The following is a 13067-nucleotide window of genomic DNA, read 5'->3' as shown; positions in this document are numbered from 1 at the left end:
ATGGTACATATGTGTGTAGTGTGGGTGCATGTTATAAAAAAAATCAAAAGGCTTTAGCTGATTGAATTCAACCAACATTTGACTGACTTCAGTGCTGGAAATCCTTTCATTTATTTGTTCAAAGTCACATGCCTTATGAAAAGTATATGAGGGTTGATGGGGTTTAGGACAGTCCACCCTAACATATGGCACCTTGGCATTTGAGAACATAGCAGAAGCAGAAAGTCACTCTCTGACCTTCTCCTGCCCTGTTCCCCTGAAGCAGGCCATCAAAACCTAGAAAGGATGCCCTAACCTTCCTTGAAGAAGGTCGTAAGACCCTCATGTGAGAAATGTCCACCTTATACCTGGAAGTATTCAGGAACGCCAGGAATATCCCTATCTTTGAAGACACAGGGACACAGAGAAGAATCTCAACAAACAGGCTTTGCTAAGTTCTCCCAAGTTTATTACTATCAGATTATGCTTTTTTTGTCCTCTAACCATATTTCTCCATGAGTATCTTCACCAGATCTAAACATAAAAATATCTAAGTTTACCTGCTTCTTTGAATCTCCTCTTCTGAAGGTTCCCATGTCATGTAAAATTTATATGAAATAAATACATATGCTTTTCTCCTGTTAATTTTTGTTATGGGAACCTTAGCCACGAACCTAACAATGGGAAAGATAGCTCTTTCCCCTCTGAGACTTACAGAAAACAGACAAAGAGTTAGGAAGACTAGCATATGAATACATAAGGAAAAAATACCAGGGAATGATGAGATTAAACTAAGAGAATCATTCAAAAAATACCATTGATACATTTATTTAATATCTAAATTTAACCTTCACCCTCACCTCAGTGCATGTTTATAAAAACACCCTCCAACAGTGTAAAAGCATTCTTATTTCTCCACAGCCTCACCAGCATTTGTTGTTTCCTGACTTTTTAATAATCGCCCTTCTAACTGGTGTGAAATGGTATCTCATTATGGTTTTGATTTGCATTTCGCTAATGACCAGTGATAATGAGCTTTTTTCATGTTTATTGGCCACATAAATGTCTTCTTTGAACACATGGAGACAGGGAGGGGAGCATCACACACTTGGGCCTGTCAGGGGGTGAGGGGCAAGGGGAGGGAGAGCATTAGGACAAATACCTAATGCATGCAGGGCTTAAAACCTAGATGATGGGTTGATAGGTGCAGCAAACCACCATGGCACATGTATACCTATGTAAGAAACCTGCACGTTCTGCACATGTATCCCAGAACTTAAAGAAAAAAAAAAACCACCCTCAATGTCAACTTTCTTGGTAGTCAGTGGTACCTCAGAGCAAGCTAGAACATCTTGTCAAAATTTCAGATTTCCAGCTTTGAAAATCAGTAAACAATAGTGAGAGAAAAAAAAGAAACAATTTTTCTTCCAAATTTTATGCAAAGCACTTCACGGTATTATTTTGAAGCAATTTCCAGTTGTTGTATTAAAAGACAATAGTTTTCTTAACTTCAGTTTTAACTGTAAAATTCTTGGACTAGAGTATATCCTATTCCGTTGTATTATTTCTGCCCAACAGGAAGTGGAAGGTTGTATGACAGGAAGTGGAAGGTTGTATGACAGGAAGTGACCTTGCAAGAGATACCCAAATATCTCACAGCAGGGTAACTCTTCTCTACTACACTATCCCCTCATGCTCCACCCCTTTTGGAATCTATTCCTTCTCTATCACTCTTCTGACTCCAAAGCTAGCATATGCATTCCATTAATGCCCAGAGAGAGATGAAGCCCCATACAAACACACATCTCCCTGGACACCTCTCCTGTGCAAAGCATCTCATGTTCGTGTCTTAAGCACCAGGACAAAGAACAAAGTCAACTGGCCTCCAGATGTGAAGGACCCATCAGCCAGCAGAGTGCAAGAACAATCCAAATGTATCAATATCTTTAGAAAACATTAGATTGCTAAAGAAAATAGACACTAACTCTTTTGATATCATTTTCATTATTTTCCCTGAGATGACTGGGACATGCCCCATTTTTCTAGTTTAGTTTTTAAAACTAGCAAAACATTAAAAAAAAAATCCTCCAGCATGTGACTGAGGCTATCTGAGCATATAATACGATGCTGAACTCTTCAGAATAATATAATGTCCCAGCCTTATTAGCATTATAGCTGAGTTAGCCAGTTCCAAGAGTGGGTGGGAAACGTCAGTATTCACCATCTTCATTCAGTGTGGACTCTAAAATATTCTGCACACAAGGGGAGTTTCTTGCCTGAAAATGAATGTGATTTAGCTCACCTGACTAAAGTTTCAACAGCTATGCAATGTTATGGTGAAAGATTGCTGCAGTTGGCTTTGATTGGTACTGTTTTGGAAAAGAAATACTTTTGAATTTTTTTCTTTTATAAAAAGGGCAATACAAGTGTAAGTCCTGAGCTCCTATTAATAGCCCCGGCAAGCACAGCAGCAAGACTTAGTGCATGCCCGTTTTCAAGTGCTTCTGAAATGACAGGAGCTTTCAAACAGAACTGGGCAATGCATTTTTCCAATGCCAATGCATGCTGGTGCTGCTGTGCCCTGTCAAATACATAATATTGAAAAGCCCAACTGGGCACCTATTTGCTACAATGTTCTTGGCTGTTCTCCACCCATCATGTCCCAGGATAGAATCTGCTCAGAACAGCAACTCTATTCTTAGGTGCTTCCTGTAGTGAGCATTAACAAAACGATTGAAATCTATGGAAACAGGTAGGGACGATGTAAGGGGAGGCAGGTGCAAAAATCTTCCAGGAGCAACCTCAGAAGAGATATTGCATGCACTGTGCCTTAGCAGTGACCAAGGCTTCTACCTCAAAAACAAACCTTAAATGAAAGCTGTCTTTTCCAGGACCATGCATGGAGAGGAATAGATACAGGACTCTCTGAATAATATCTGCTATTTACACAGTGCTTTTCTAAGTGAACAGAATACACTCTACAAGCCCTCTAGAGGGAGCAGAAAAAGTGTTCAAATGGTTAATTTTAAGTTTCTGTTCCCAGTGCACAAGATCTGGGAAAAGAAAGTCATGGGTCTGTATAGACTGGGCTCTTGTCCCTCTCTCATTTCATTCCTCATGTTCAATCATTTATTTGACATGTTTCTAATATCAAATTTACCACATGCATCTACTCAAGAGGACAGTCACACTTTCCTAGGGAAGGACTGTTTTCTGACTGCCCTGAAATTAATGTATTCTATTCTCCCATTTGTACATGCCTCCTGGACTCCCAAACCCCCACCCTGAGCCTGGCCTTGGGATAATAATCCCCATTTGGCTGGCTGGAACCACCTGATGACCCGACTGTTAAGCTCCAGCACTGACTGCAAGCCAGGGCTCTCCCGACAGGGCACTGGTGCTGAAGAGCTGAGCAATGTAGCTTCTCTCAAATTCTCTACAGAGGTGCATCCTACAATTATAGATGACTTCAGAGCAAGAAATGAAGGGCATGGGGTTATCAGGGATGAGGACTGGGTGAGAGAAGGAACCAAGAGCTTGTTACCAAAATGCAGATACAAGGTACCATTAGAGAAAATTTAGTCATATTGATGTTTCCCTGCAAACCTGCCATGGTGGAGGAATTGTGAACTCAAACCCCATATTCGTTTTTAAAGTTGTTCTCTTAATTCTTGCTGCTAATAAAACAATTAGATAAATTAAAGAAGCTTCATCCATAGGTAATTATTTCAGTTTTTGTTGTTGTTGTTGTTATTTTTGTCATTCTCATTCCCAGGTTGGTATTATAAGGAAGAAACAAAAGTAGTCAATCATATTTTCTGCCAATGGTTTCTGGGTGTTTTTTGTTTGTTTGTTTCTTAATTGCCCGTATGTGTTCTGAAAGATCAGCTTGCTTCAGTTGTCGACTCTCTGAGATCTAATCAGATATCTTAACAGATAACTTTGTAATTCATAAGTATTGTCTCCTAGGCAGGATGTCTTACGAAGAGTTTTCTGGGTAACCTATTCCTTGCAACAAATAAAAACAACACAGAGAGCAGCATAACATTACAAACAATGCCATCCCAACTCTGGAAAACATTGCTGTACCCTAGGTCAACTCTCAGAGCCCTAAGCAGCCAAGAACCAGTGATGAAAATGTGCAAGAAGAAAGTGGTTATAATTTAAGGTTGAGGAGCAGAGGATGTTGCAAAAGCAAGCGAGGTCAAAGTTAAGAGTCAGGGCTTTAGTTTTGAACTATGTGCTTAGGACTTTGCTGAATGGCATTTGAAACATCTGAACACCTCTAAATGGGGTTAGTTGTGTGTTTTTTTTTCTGAATTTAAATGATTTGTGGCAACCATCCCAACATTATCGCACTTTCTACGACTGAAGATAGATTTAGTGGTTAGTTTTAAGTTCCACTATTCACTCAGATTTTCTCTGGAAAATTTATTTTGTCAAAACAGATCATTGCAAAGTGGCTTTACTCACTACTCATGGTGATAAAGGGCAATAATTGCATTGTAAAAGTTATTTGGTCATTTTATTAAAATGTGGGATGAAAATTCTTCTAATAAATATGCCCTGATGACCAATGGTTTTAAGTAGATTTAGGCACATCATTGTAATTATTTATACTTTAGTGTAATATATTAGAGAAGTAATATGAATGAAGAAAATGTTGATATTAAGTCACATGTATACTTACTTAGCCAGACTTCATTTTGGGGATATAAAAGTCCCTTAAATGAACCAATAACAATAAACTATTTTAAAATACTTCTGCAGTAGCAGTAATTCTATACAAATATAAATGTGTTATATAAGTATATTCACACATTTTCAGCAAGACTGAACTTTCATGCAAAACTAAATTAAGAGTAGAGAATCGATTTCTATGATTACCCAATGGAATATTTTAAGTGAATATTTTAAGTTGCAGCCATTTTTATAGGCAAATTCTTTAAAAGTTACTTAATTACACTTTATTATATATGAGAAAACAAAACATTAACAACACAATGCTGCCAGTGCAATGCCAGAAAGGTAAATTGTATTGGCATAGCTGGTTATGGAACTAACATTAGCAAGGTCAGCAATTTATCTTGGAAGAATTTCAGAAGCAAAATCCTGAGATGGAGTTTCAAATGTAGGCTATAAAGCAAAATCTGTAGCACTGTATATTAATCTGAGAGTCATTAGGTTCAACATCTGATAATACATCCTGAAATCAACCCTTCATTTCCACACCAATGCCCCTATGTATAATGCATGTGAAGATGGTATCATTTATTTTAAGGAAGTATTAAAGTATAGATGAAGGTAAATAATGATGTATCAAGTTTTAAATTATTTATGTTGTTTTCATTACATTATTATTATTATTATTTGGTTATTGATTGTGGCTTTAACTACACCTTGTTTTTTTAGCTAATAATAATAAACTATTTGTCCTCAAAGAGGCTGCTTTAAGGAAGGGATGGCAGGGAGAATTCAAATCCTGGTTCTATTCATCTGGCTCATAGGCTTTGGGGCAGCTTATTTACTTACTGCCAGATCCTTAAATGACATATCTGCCTGCAATAATGAATAGTATCTTCCTCATGGGACTTTTGTGAAGATTAAAGGTGTTAATATTTATAAAGCACTTTAGTTACATGTGCACATAGGGAAAGTGGAGTAGTCGATGCTAGCTGCTATTATTCAGAGGGGAATATAATAACATTAGGGTGGGTTTAGTTCTCCTCACCCTTCAGACTTAAATCTTATGGAGGGTTGGGGATAGGCATTGAAGTTGGGGATCAAGTTGTCATTAATTTATTTTCCATAGTGTCTGAATAAGGATTCCTTATTGATGAAGGGAGTGGCCAGAAAACATCATAGCACATCCATGTATCCCCAAAGAAACCCTCCTGTATAGTCTCAGCTGCTAAATTACTTTAGCATAGCTGCTTTTCTGATGTGTTTGTGTTGTTGTAAATTGTATAATAATGTAAATTTATCAGCATTTTTCGGAGCAGGGAAGATTTTTCTCCAGGTGGCACATTGTCAAGGACAAAAGAAGAAAACTAATTGAACCAAAATCAACCCTCAAGAGGCAATGATCAAATAACATACTACAGATGGTCAGCAAAAGAAATGGAGCAGCAACTTATACCTCTAGCCAAAAATAGTGCTTCGTTTATTATTTGTTGTTTTTATTCATCAGTTTTATTTGATTCAAAATTAATGAATCCATGTTTGGGAAAAAAAGTTTGACAGTGGCCTGTTTTGAGAAAAACATTCAAAATGATTTCAGGATTTAAAATTTGGCTTACCATTTTAAAAGAATAAATAATAAAAGCAGGAAAAAAATTGCCTCTCATTTAGTACTTGTCAGCTACATGAAACATCTGCAGTTGCAGCAGATAGACAGTAGCAGAGGCAAGTGCTGAACACGACTATCTGGCAGTACAGGAAATGGACACAGGCAATGTGCTCTGAATACCCTATTTATGCATCAAGCAAATCAGCATAATCTATAATGTGGGGATAGAAACTATTTGACTTTTGCTTTGAAAGCAGACACATGCAGGACTACTAGGGTAATACTTCAGTCGCACTGATCTCCACGAGGCTGGCATTAGAGATGTTAACCTCAGGTTACATTGATTTTATAATAAAGTTTTCTCTTTCTAACTCTGAGCAGAATATTGTCTATCTTCTCCTCACAAAAATCGGCAAATCAAAAGTATGATCATTCTTTTCCTGTTCTAACATAACCACCCTTTTGGAGCAAATGCAAATGCCCTATATTTCAAATGAATACATGCTATGGAATAGGAAGACTTTTGAAAAATTTAAATAATGGAAAATTTCCAACATACACAAATGTAGAGACATAACGAATTCCATCACCCAGTTTCAATAATCGTCAACATATGGCAATCTTATTTCATCTAAGTTCCCACCTACTTCTCTCCATCTTGGGTTGTTTTGAAGCAAATCCCAGATATCTCATCATTTTGCCTGCATACTCATCAGTATATGTTGCTGAAAGACACTTAAAAGAATGTATAATCACTATACCAGTATCCCAACTTAAAAAATAAGAAAAATTCTCAATGCACACTTATAACATGTATCTGATTATATAATAAATGCTATCATCAGTTATTCACTGGAATTCTTCAAAAAGGATAACATTTCCTTCTTCAATTACTTGGTACAGCCTGAAGTACAGCTTGCAAAGGAAAAGCAGAAAAAAAATGCTTGATTCTTTTATTTAACAGTTTTCAGAATGTTGGGTTGTGCTCTGTCCCTAGCATTCTGTAAAAGTTACCAATTTTCTTGTATTATTATTATAAATCCATGGAATTTTAACACACTTAATGTGTTTCAATTAATTGTGAATATTCTTTCTGATTTTTGAAATGTGCCACTGGTCACTAGTGAAAGTCCTTTCAAGTTGGCTCTGAGTCCTTTCGACATGACCTCAGCAGTCTCTGGATTCTTAAGTATCTGGTGCAACAAGATACTCTACACTCATCCCTGAACATTTCCTGCCCCAGACCTGGAGTCTGTCATCTCTCCAAGAAGAATTATTTCCTTTAAGTGGTAAATTACTGTTAAAAAGCTACATGTGAATGCTTGAAGTAAGTGCTCATTGCTATTAGGTTGGTTGCCTGTTATGAATGAAAGTTTTGCTTTCTGTAGCTAGAGATGGAGGTAATAGTCACATCATGGATAAAAATAACTGACCATTGACTAGCACCCTCCACATTGCGTAAAAGTGTGGAAAGTCTTCAGGGTATAGTAGTTTCTGTCCTTTAAAAAATTCTTAAGTAAAAATAAAATGTGGATTCACAACATCTAGAATCAAGTTTAATATGTTACATTAAGAAGCATAAGAGATGATATATTTTATATTAAATTAAATAAGGTATATAAAAGGTTCAAGCAATGTCTGATTGACAACAGACGCTAAATAGGTGCTTAATAAGTGGTTACTTCCTTTTCTTTTTCTTTTCCCCACATAAGAAAAATGTAGTGAAGCCATACATTAACCAACAGTTGAGCTTACTTTAATTCAAAATTAAATTCCCTATTTAATCTTCATCCTTTAATTTTATCTCAAAATATTTTTTCTCTCAAATGAATATAAACTTTCTTACAGAAGATGCTTTGTAATGAAACTAAAATACCTCTATATGCATCTCCAGAGCCTGATAGCAAAATAAACACTTACTAATAGCCTCTAGTTTATGACTACCTAACTTGAGAATAACTCAATAAGTATAGTAATGAAATATCTCTCAGATGCTTACTAGATGTCACGTATATATCTACAGATAACCACTTGCCCCCTATTAATGGAACTTTTTGCTCAATTATCTCCCTTCGTTCATAAGTCTTTGAGACAGCGGGGGAAATCTCTGGTATCTTCATTTTGAATTTTCTCTGCGTCCTTCTTCCCCCTCTTTCAACTATGCATACTTTGGGGGAGCTCTCCAGATGCTGGAGCCACACCCAGTCTCCAATTTGGCTCATGGCTGGTTGAGGTAGTTGGTGGATCCATTTGGGATTAGACGGCATACAGAGGTTAATAACTCCAACAGGTGGAGAGCTCAGGGAACATTTAGTCAACCTGATTAAATGACCAAGAAACAGAAGACAAAAGGATAATGTGCCGTAACATCTTTACTGAATAAAATGGCATTTAGGCAATGGAGACGTCTGGAGGGAAAATAACACTTCTAAGAATCTAAGTAATGTTAAAATAGTTGATCCATTTTTGGGTAAAGTTAATCCAATTAAACAAACAAAATGAGATATTAGGTATACTTATCTAAGTGAGATGGTATTAGGTATACCTATCTAAATGAGATATTAGGTATACTTATCTAAGTGAGATATTAGGTATACTTATCTAAATGAGATGATATTAGGTATACTTATCTAAATGAGATATTAGGTATACTTATCTAAGTGAGATATTAGGTATACTTATCTAAGTGAGATATTAGGTATACTTATCTAAGTGAGATATTAGGTATACTTATCTAAGTGAGATATTAGGTATACTTATCTAAGTGAGATATTAGGTATACTTATCTAAATGAGATATTAGGTATACTTATCTAAATGATATATTAGGTATGCTTATCTAAATGAGATGATATTAGGTATACTTATCTAAATGAGATGATATTAGGTATACTTATCTAAGTGAGATATTAGGTATACTTATCTAAGTGAGATATTAGGTATACTTATCTAAGTGAGATATTAGGTATACTTATCTAAGTGAGATATTAGGTATACTTATCTAAGTGAGATATTAGGTATACTTATCTAAGTGAGATATTAGGTATACTTATCTAAATGAGATATTAGGTATACTTATCTAAATGATATATTAGGTATGCTTATCTAAATGAGATGATATTAGGTATACTTATCTAAATGAGATATTAGGTATACTTATCTAAGTGAGATATTAGGTATACTTATCAAAGTGAGATATTAGGTATACTTATCGAAGTGAGATATTAGGTATACTTATCTAAGTGAGATGTTAGGTATACTTATCTAAATGAGATATTAGGTATACTTATCTAAGTGAGATATTAGGTATACTTATCTAAGTGAGATATTAGGTATACTTATCTAAATGATATATTAGGTATGCTTATCTAAATGAGATGATATTAGGTATACTTATCTAAATGAGATGATATTAGGTATACTTATCTAAGTGAGATATTAGGTATACTTATCTAAGTGAGATATTAGGTATACTTATCTAAATGAGATACTGGGTATACTTATCTAAATGATATATTAGGTATGCTTATCTAAATGAGATGATATTAGGTATACTTATCTAAATGAGATATTAGGTATACTTATCTAAGTGAGATATTAGGTATACTTATCTAAATGAGATATTAGGTATACTTATCTAAATGAGATATTAGGTATACTTATCTAAGTGAGATATTAGGTATACTTATCTAAGTGAGATATTAGGTATACTTATGTAAATGAGATATTAGATATACTTATCTAAATGAGATATTAGGTATACTTATCTAAGTGAGATATTAGGTATACTTATCTAAATGAGATGATATTAGGTATACTTATCTAAGTGAGATATTAGGTATACTTATCTAAGTGAGATATTAGGTATACTTATCTAAGTGAGATATTAGGTATATTTATCTAAGTGAGATATTAGGTATACTTATCTAAGTGAGATATTAGGTATACTTATCTAAGTGAGATATTAGGTATACTTATCTAAATGAGATATTAGGTATACTTATCTAAATGAGATATTAGGTATACTTATCTAAATGAGATGATATTAGGTATACTTATCTAAATGAGATATTAGGTATACTTATCTAAGTGAGATATTAGGTATACTTATCTAAGTGAGATATTAGGTATACTTATCTAAATGAGATGATATTAGGTATACTTATCTAAATGAGATATTAGGTATACTTATCTAAATGAGATATTAGGTATACTTATCTAAATGAGATGATATTAGGTATACTTATCTAAGTGAGATATTAGGTATACTTATCTAAGTGAGATATTAGGTATACTTATCTAAATGAGATATTAGGTATACTTATCTAAATGAGATATTAGGTATACTTATCTAAGTGAGATATTAGGTATACTTATCTAAGTGAGATATTAGGTATACTTATGTAAATGAGATATTAGATATACTTATCTAAATGAGATATTAGGTATACTTATCTAAGTGAGATATTAGGTATACTTATCTAAATGAGATGATATTAGGTATACTTATCTAAGTGAGATATTAGGTATACTTATCTAAGTGAGATATTAGGTATACTTATCTAAGTGAGATATTAGGTATATTTATCTAAGTGAGATATTAGGTATACTTATCTAAGTGAGATATTAGGTATACTTATCTAAGTGAGATATTAGGTATACTTATCTAAATGAGATATTAGGTATACTTATCTAAATGAGATATTAGGTATACTTATCTAAATGAGATGATATTAGGTATACTTATCTAAATGAGATATTAGGTATACTTATCTAAGTGAGATATTAGGTATACTTATCTAAGTGAGATATTAGGTATACTTATCTAAATGAGATGATATTAGGTATACTTATCTAAACGAGATATTAGGTATACTTATCTAAGTGAGATATTAGGTATACTTATCTAAATGAGATGATATTAGGTATACTTATCTAAGTGAGATATTAGGTATACTTATCTAAGTGAGATATTAGGTATACTTATCTAAGTGAGATATTAGGTATACTTATCTAAATGAGATGATATTAGGTATACTTATCTAAATGAGATATTAGGTATACTTATCTAAATGAGATATTAGGTATACTTATCTAAATGAGATGATATTAGGTATACTTATCTAAATGAGATATTAGGTATACTTATCTAAATGAGATATTAGGTATACTTATCTAAATGTTATGTGTTTTAAGGACTTCATTTGAATCATTGAACTTCATCAGCGCATGGATAGGAGGCAGACCAAGTGCAAATCTGTGGAGTAAATCCCTCAAGCTGTGTCCCATAGGTATGGGGCTGGGCATTTTTAGACCCAGAGATTTTTCTGAGTTAGAACTAAAATGGAAAGGTTGCTAAATAATTGTGTTTGGACCTAATTGTTTACATTATCTCTCTGTAATTTGGAACCAGAATCCCTATAATGTAGCTTAATATGTATTTAAAAATATAAAATGCAAGCACATATGGTTAATTAGTGGTTAATTTTTTAGCTTTGGACTAGCATTTCTCTGCCAAACCCTGGAGGCAACAGTAAAGATTTTTTCTGTTTTTGAGGAAACAATCTTAATGACTATATATAGATCATAAATGGTTGGCAAAAGATGCATTTCAATCTAAACCAAAATTAAAATGTTTTAAATTATCTAACTGCTGCCAGATATTGAAAAGGGGAAGATTTGTACTAGAAAGTGTTCACAGTTTCCATATACATTCACACTCACTCCACTCTACCCTCCCTTCTCTACTGTTCTCTCTCCCCCTGCTCTCTCCCTCTTCCTTTCTCTTGTTCTTGCTCACATGAAAAAAATGCATACAAATTATCACAATACTAATGGCATATAAAAATAGTGACAGAGCTGGTCACTGAATTCTTCAGTTACGAACAGATCATCAACTGGAATCTTCCTTAATCTTCACCTTAAATAAGACAGCGTGTATTAGAACAGCCAATATCACTTGCAATATAATTCTTCTTCCTCTATTCATCTCTTTGATGTAGATATCCTCAGGCCGGCTATGTTCTCCTCCTCTACCCACTGTCTGAGTGCTCTCAGTCAGACTCATGGATTCCACTGACATCCATATAGTGATGACTCCTGGATCGCTATTTTTAGCCTCTGCGTTTTTCTTACTTAACAGAAGTGCACATTCAACTGTCTACTGGCTATCTGCACGTGACGGTCCACAGCCTTTAAAGCTCCAAAATGTTACAGTAAATTTATCAACACCCTTCTTCCCCAATTGTCTTCTTTTTAAATTCTCTCATTCAAAGAATGGCACCACTATCTTCCAACCACCTAAGTAAAAAACTTGAAGTTGTATTTTTTTCTTATTCTCCTTCATCCTTTGCATTCAGTTGGCTACCAAGTCCTATAAATTCAACCTCCTTAACACTGCTGGAACCCATTTCTTCATTTTCCTCCCTGATGTTACTGCTTTAGTACAGCGTTCATCAGTGCTCTCTCAGATCATTGCAGTAGAGTCCTAAATTATCTCTCTCTCTCTCTGCCTTCTTTCCCAATGTCCCCATGAACCTCTCTGCTTCTGCTAGAGTTATCTTTCTAAAATAATTACCTTTCAAAATTTCTAAAATAGAAATCTTTCCATTGTACCCCCACTGTCAGGACCCTGTGAAAATTGTGCTGCTCTTCATCTCCACTCCAGACTCAGCGTCCATGGTTCACTCATGCAACCTAAACTTGCAGCTCCTAGAACATGGCTTGTTCTCTTATCATCAGTTTCTCTGTACAGACTGTTCCCTCTACAAGAATGCCCACTCTCTCCTTATCAGCCTAAC

The 13067-nt window shown here is 34.6% G+C and overlaps 1 protein-coding gene across 11 annotated transcripts in view; it reads right to left on the bottom strand.

Annotated features, from left to right (window-relative positions):
• Nucleotides 1-13067, bottom strand: part of CHRM3 (cholinergic receptor muscarinic 3) — a 524789-nt gene that overhangs the window by 172858 nt on the left and 338864 nt on the right. The window lies entirely within an intron of this gene.

Source organism: Gorilla gorilla, chromosome 1 (assembly GCF_029281585.2).
Source record: "Gorilla gorilla gorilla isolate KB3781 chromosome 1, NHGRI_mGorGor1-v2.1_pri, whole genome shotgun sequence".
Taxonomy (NCBI): domain Eukaryota; kingdom Metazoa; phylum Chordata; class Mammalia; order Primates; family Hominidae; genus Gorilla; species Gorilla gorilla.
This window is presented reverse-complemented; position numbering and strand designations above follow the sequence as displayed.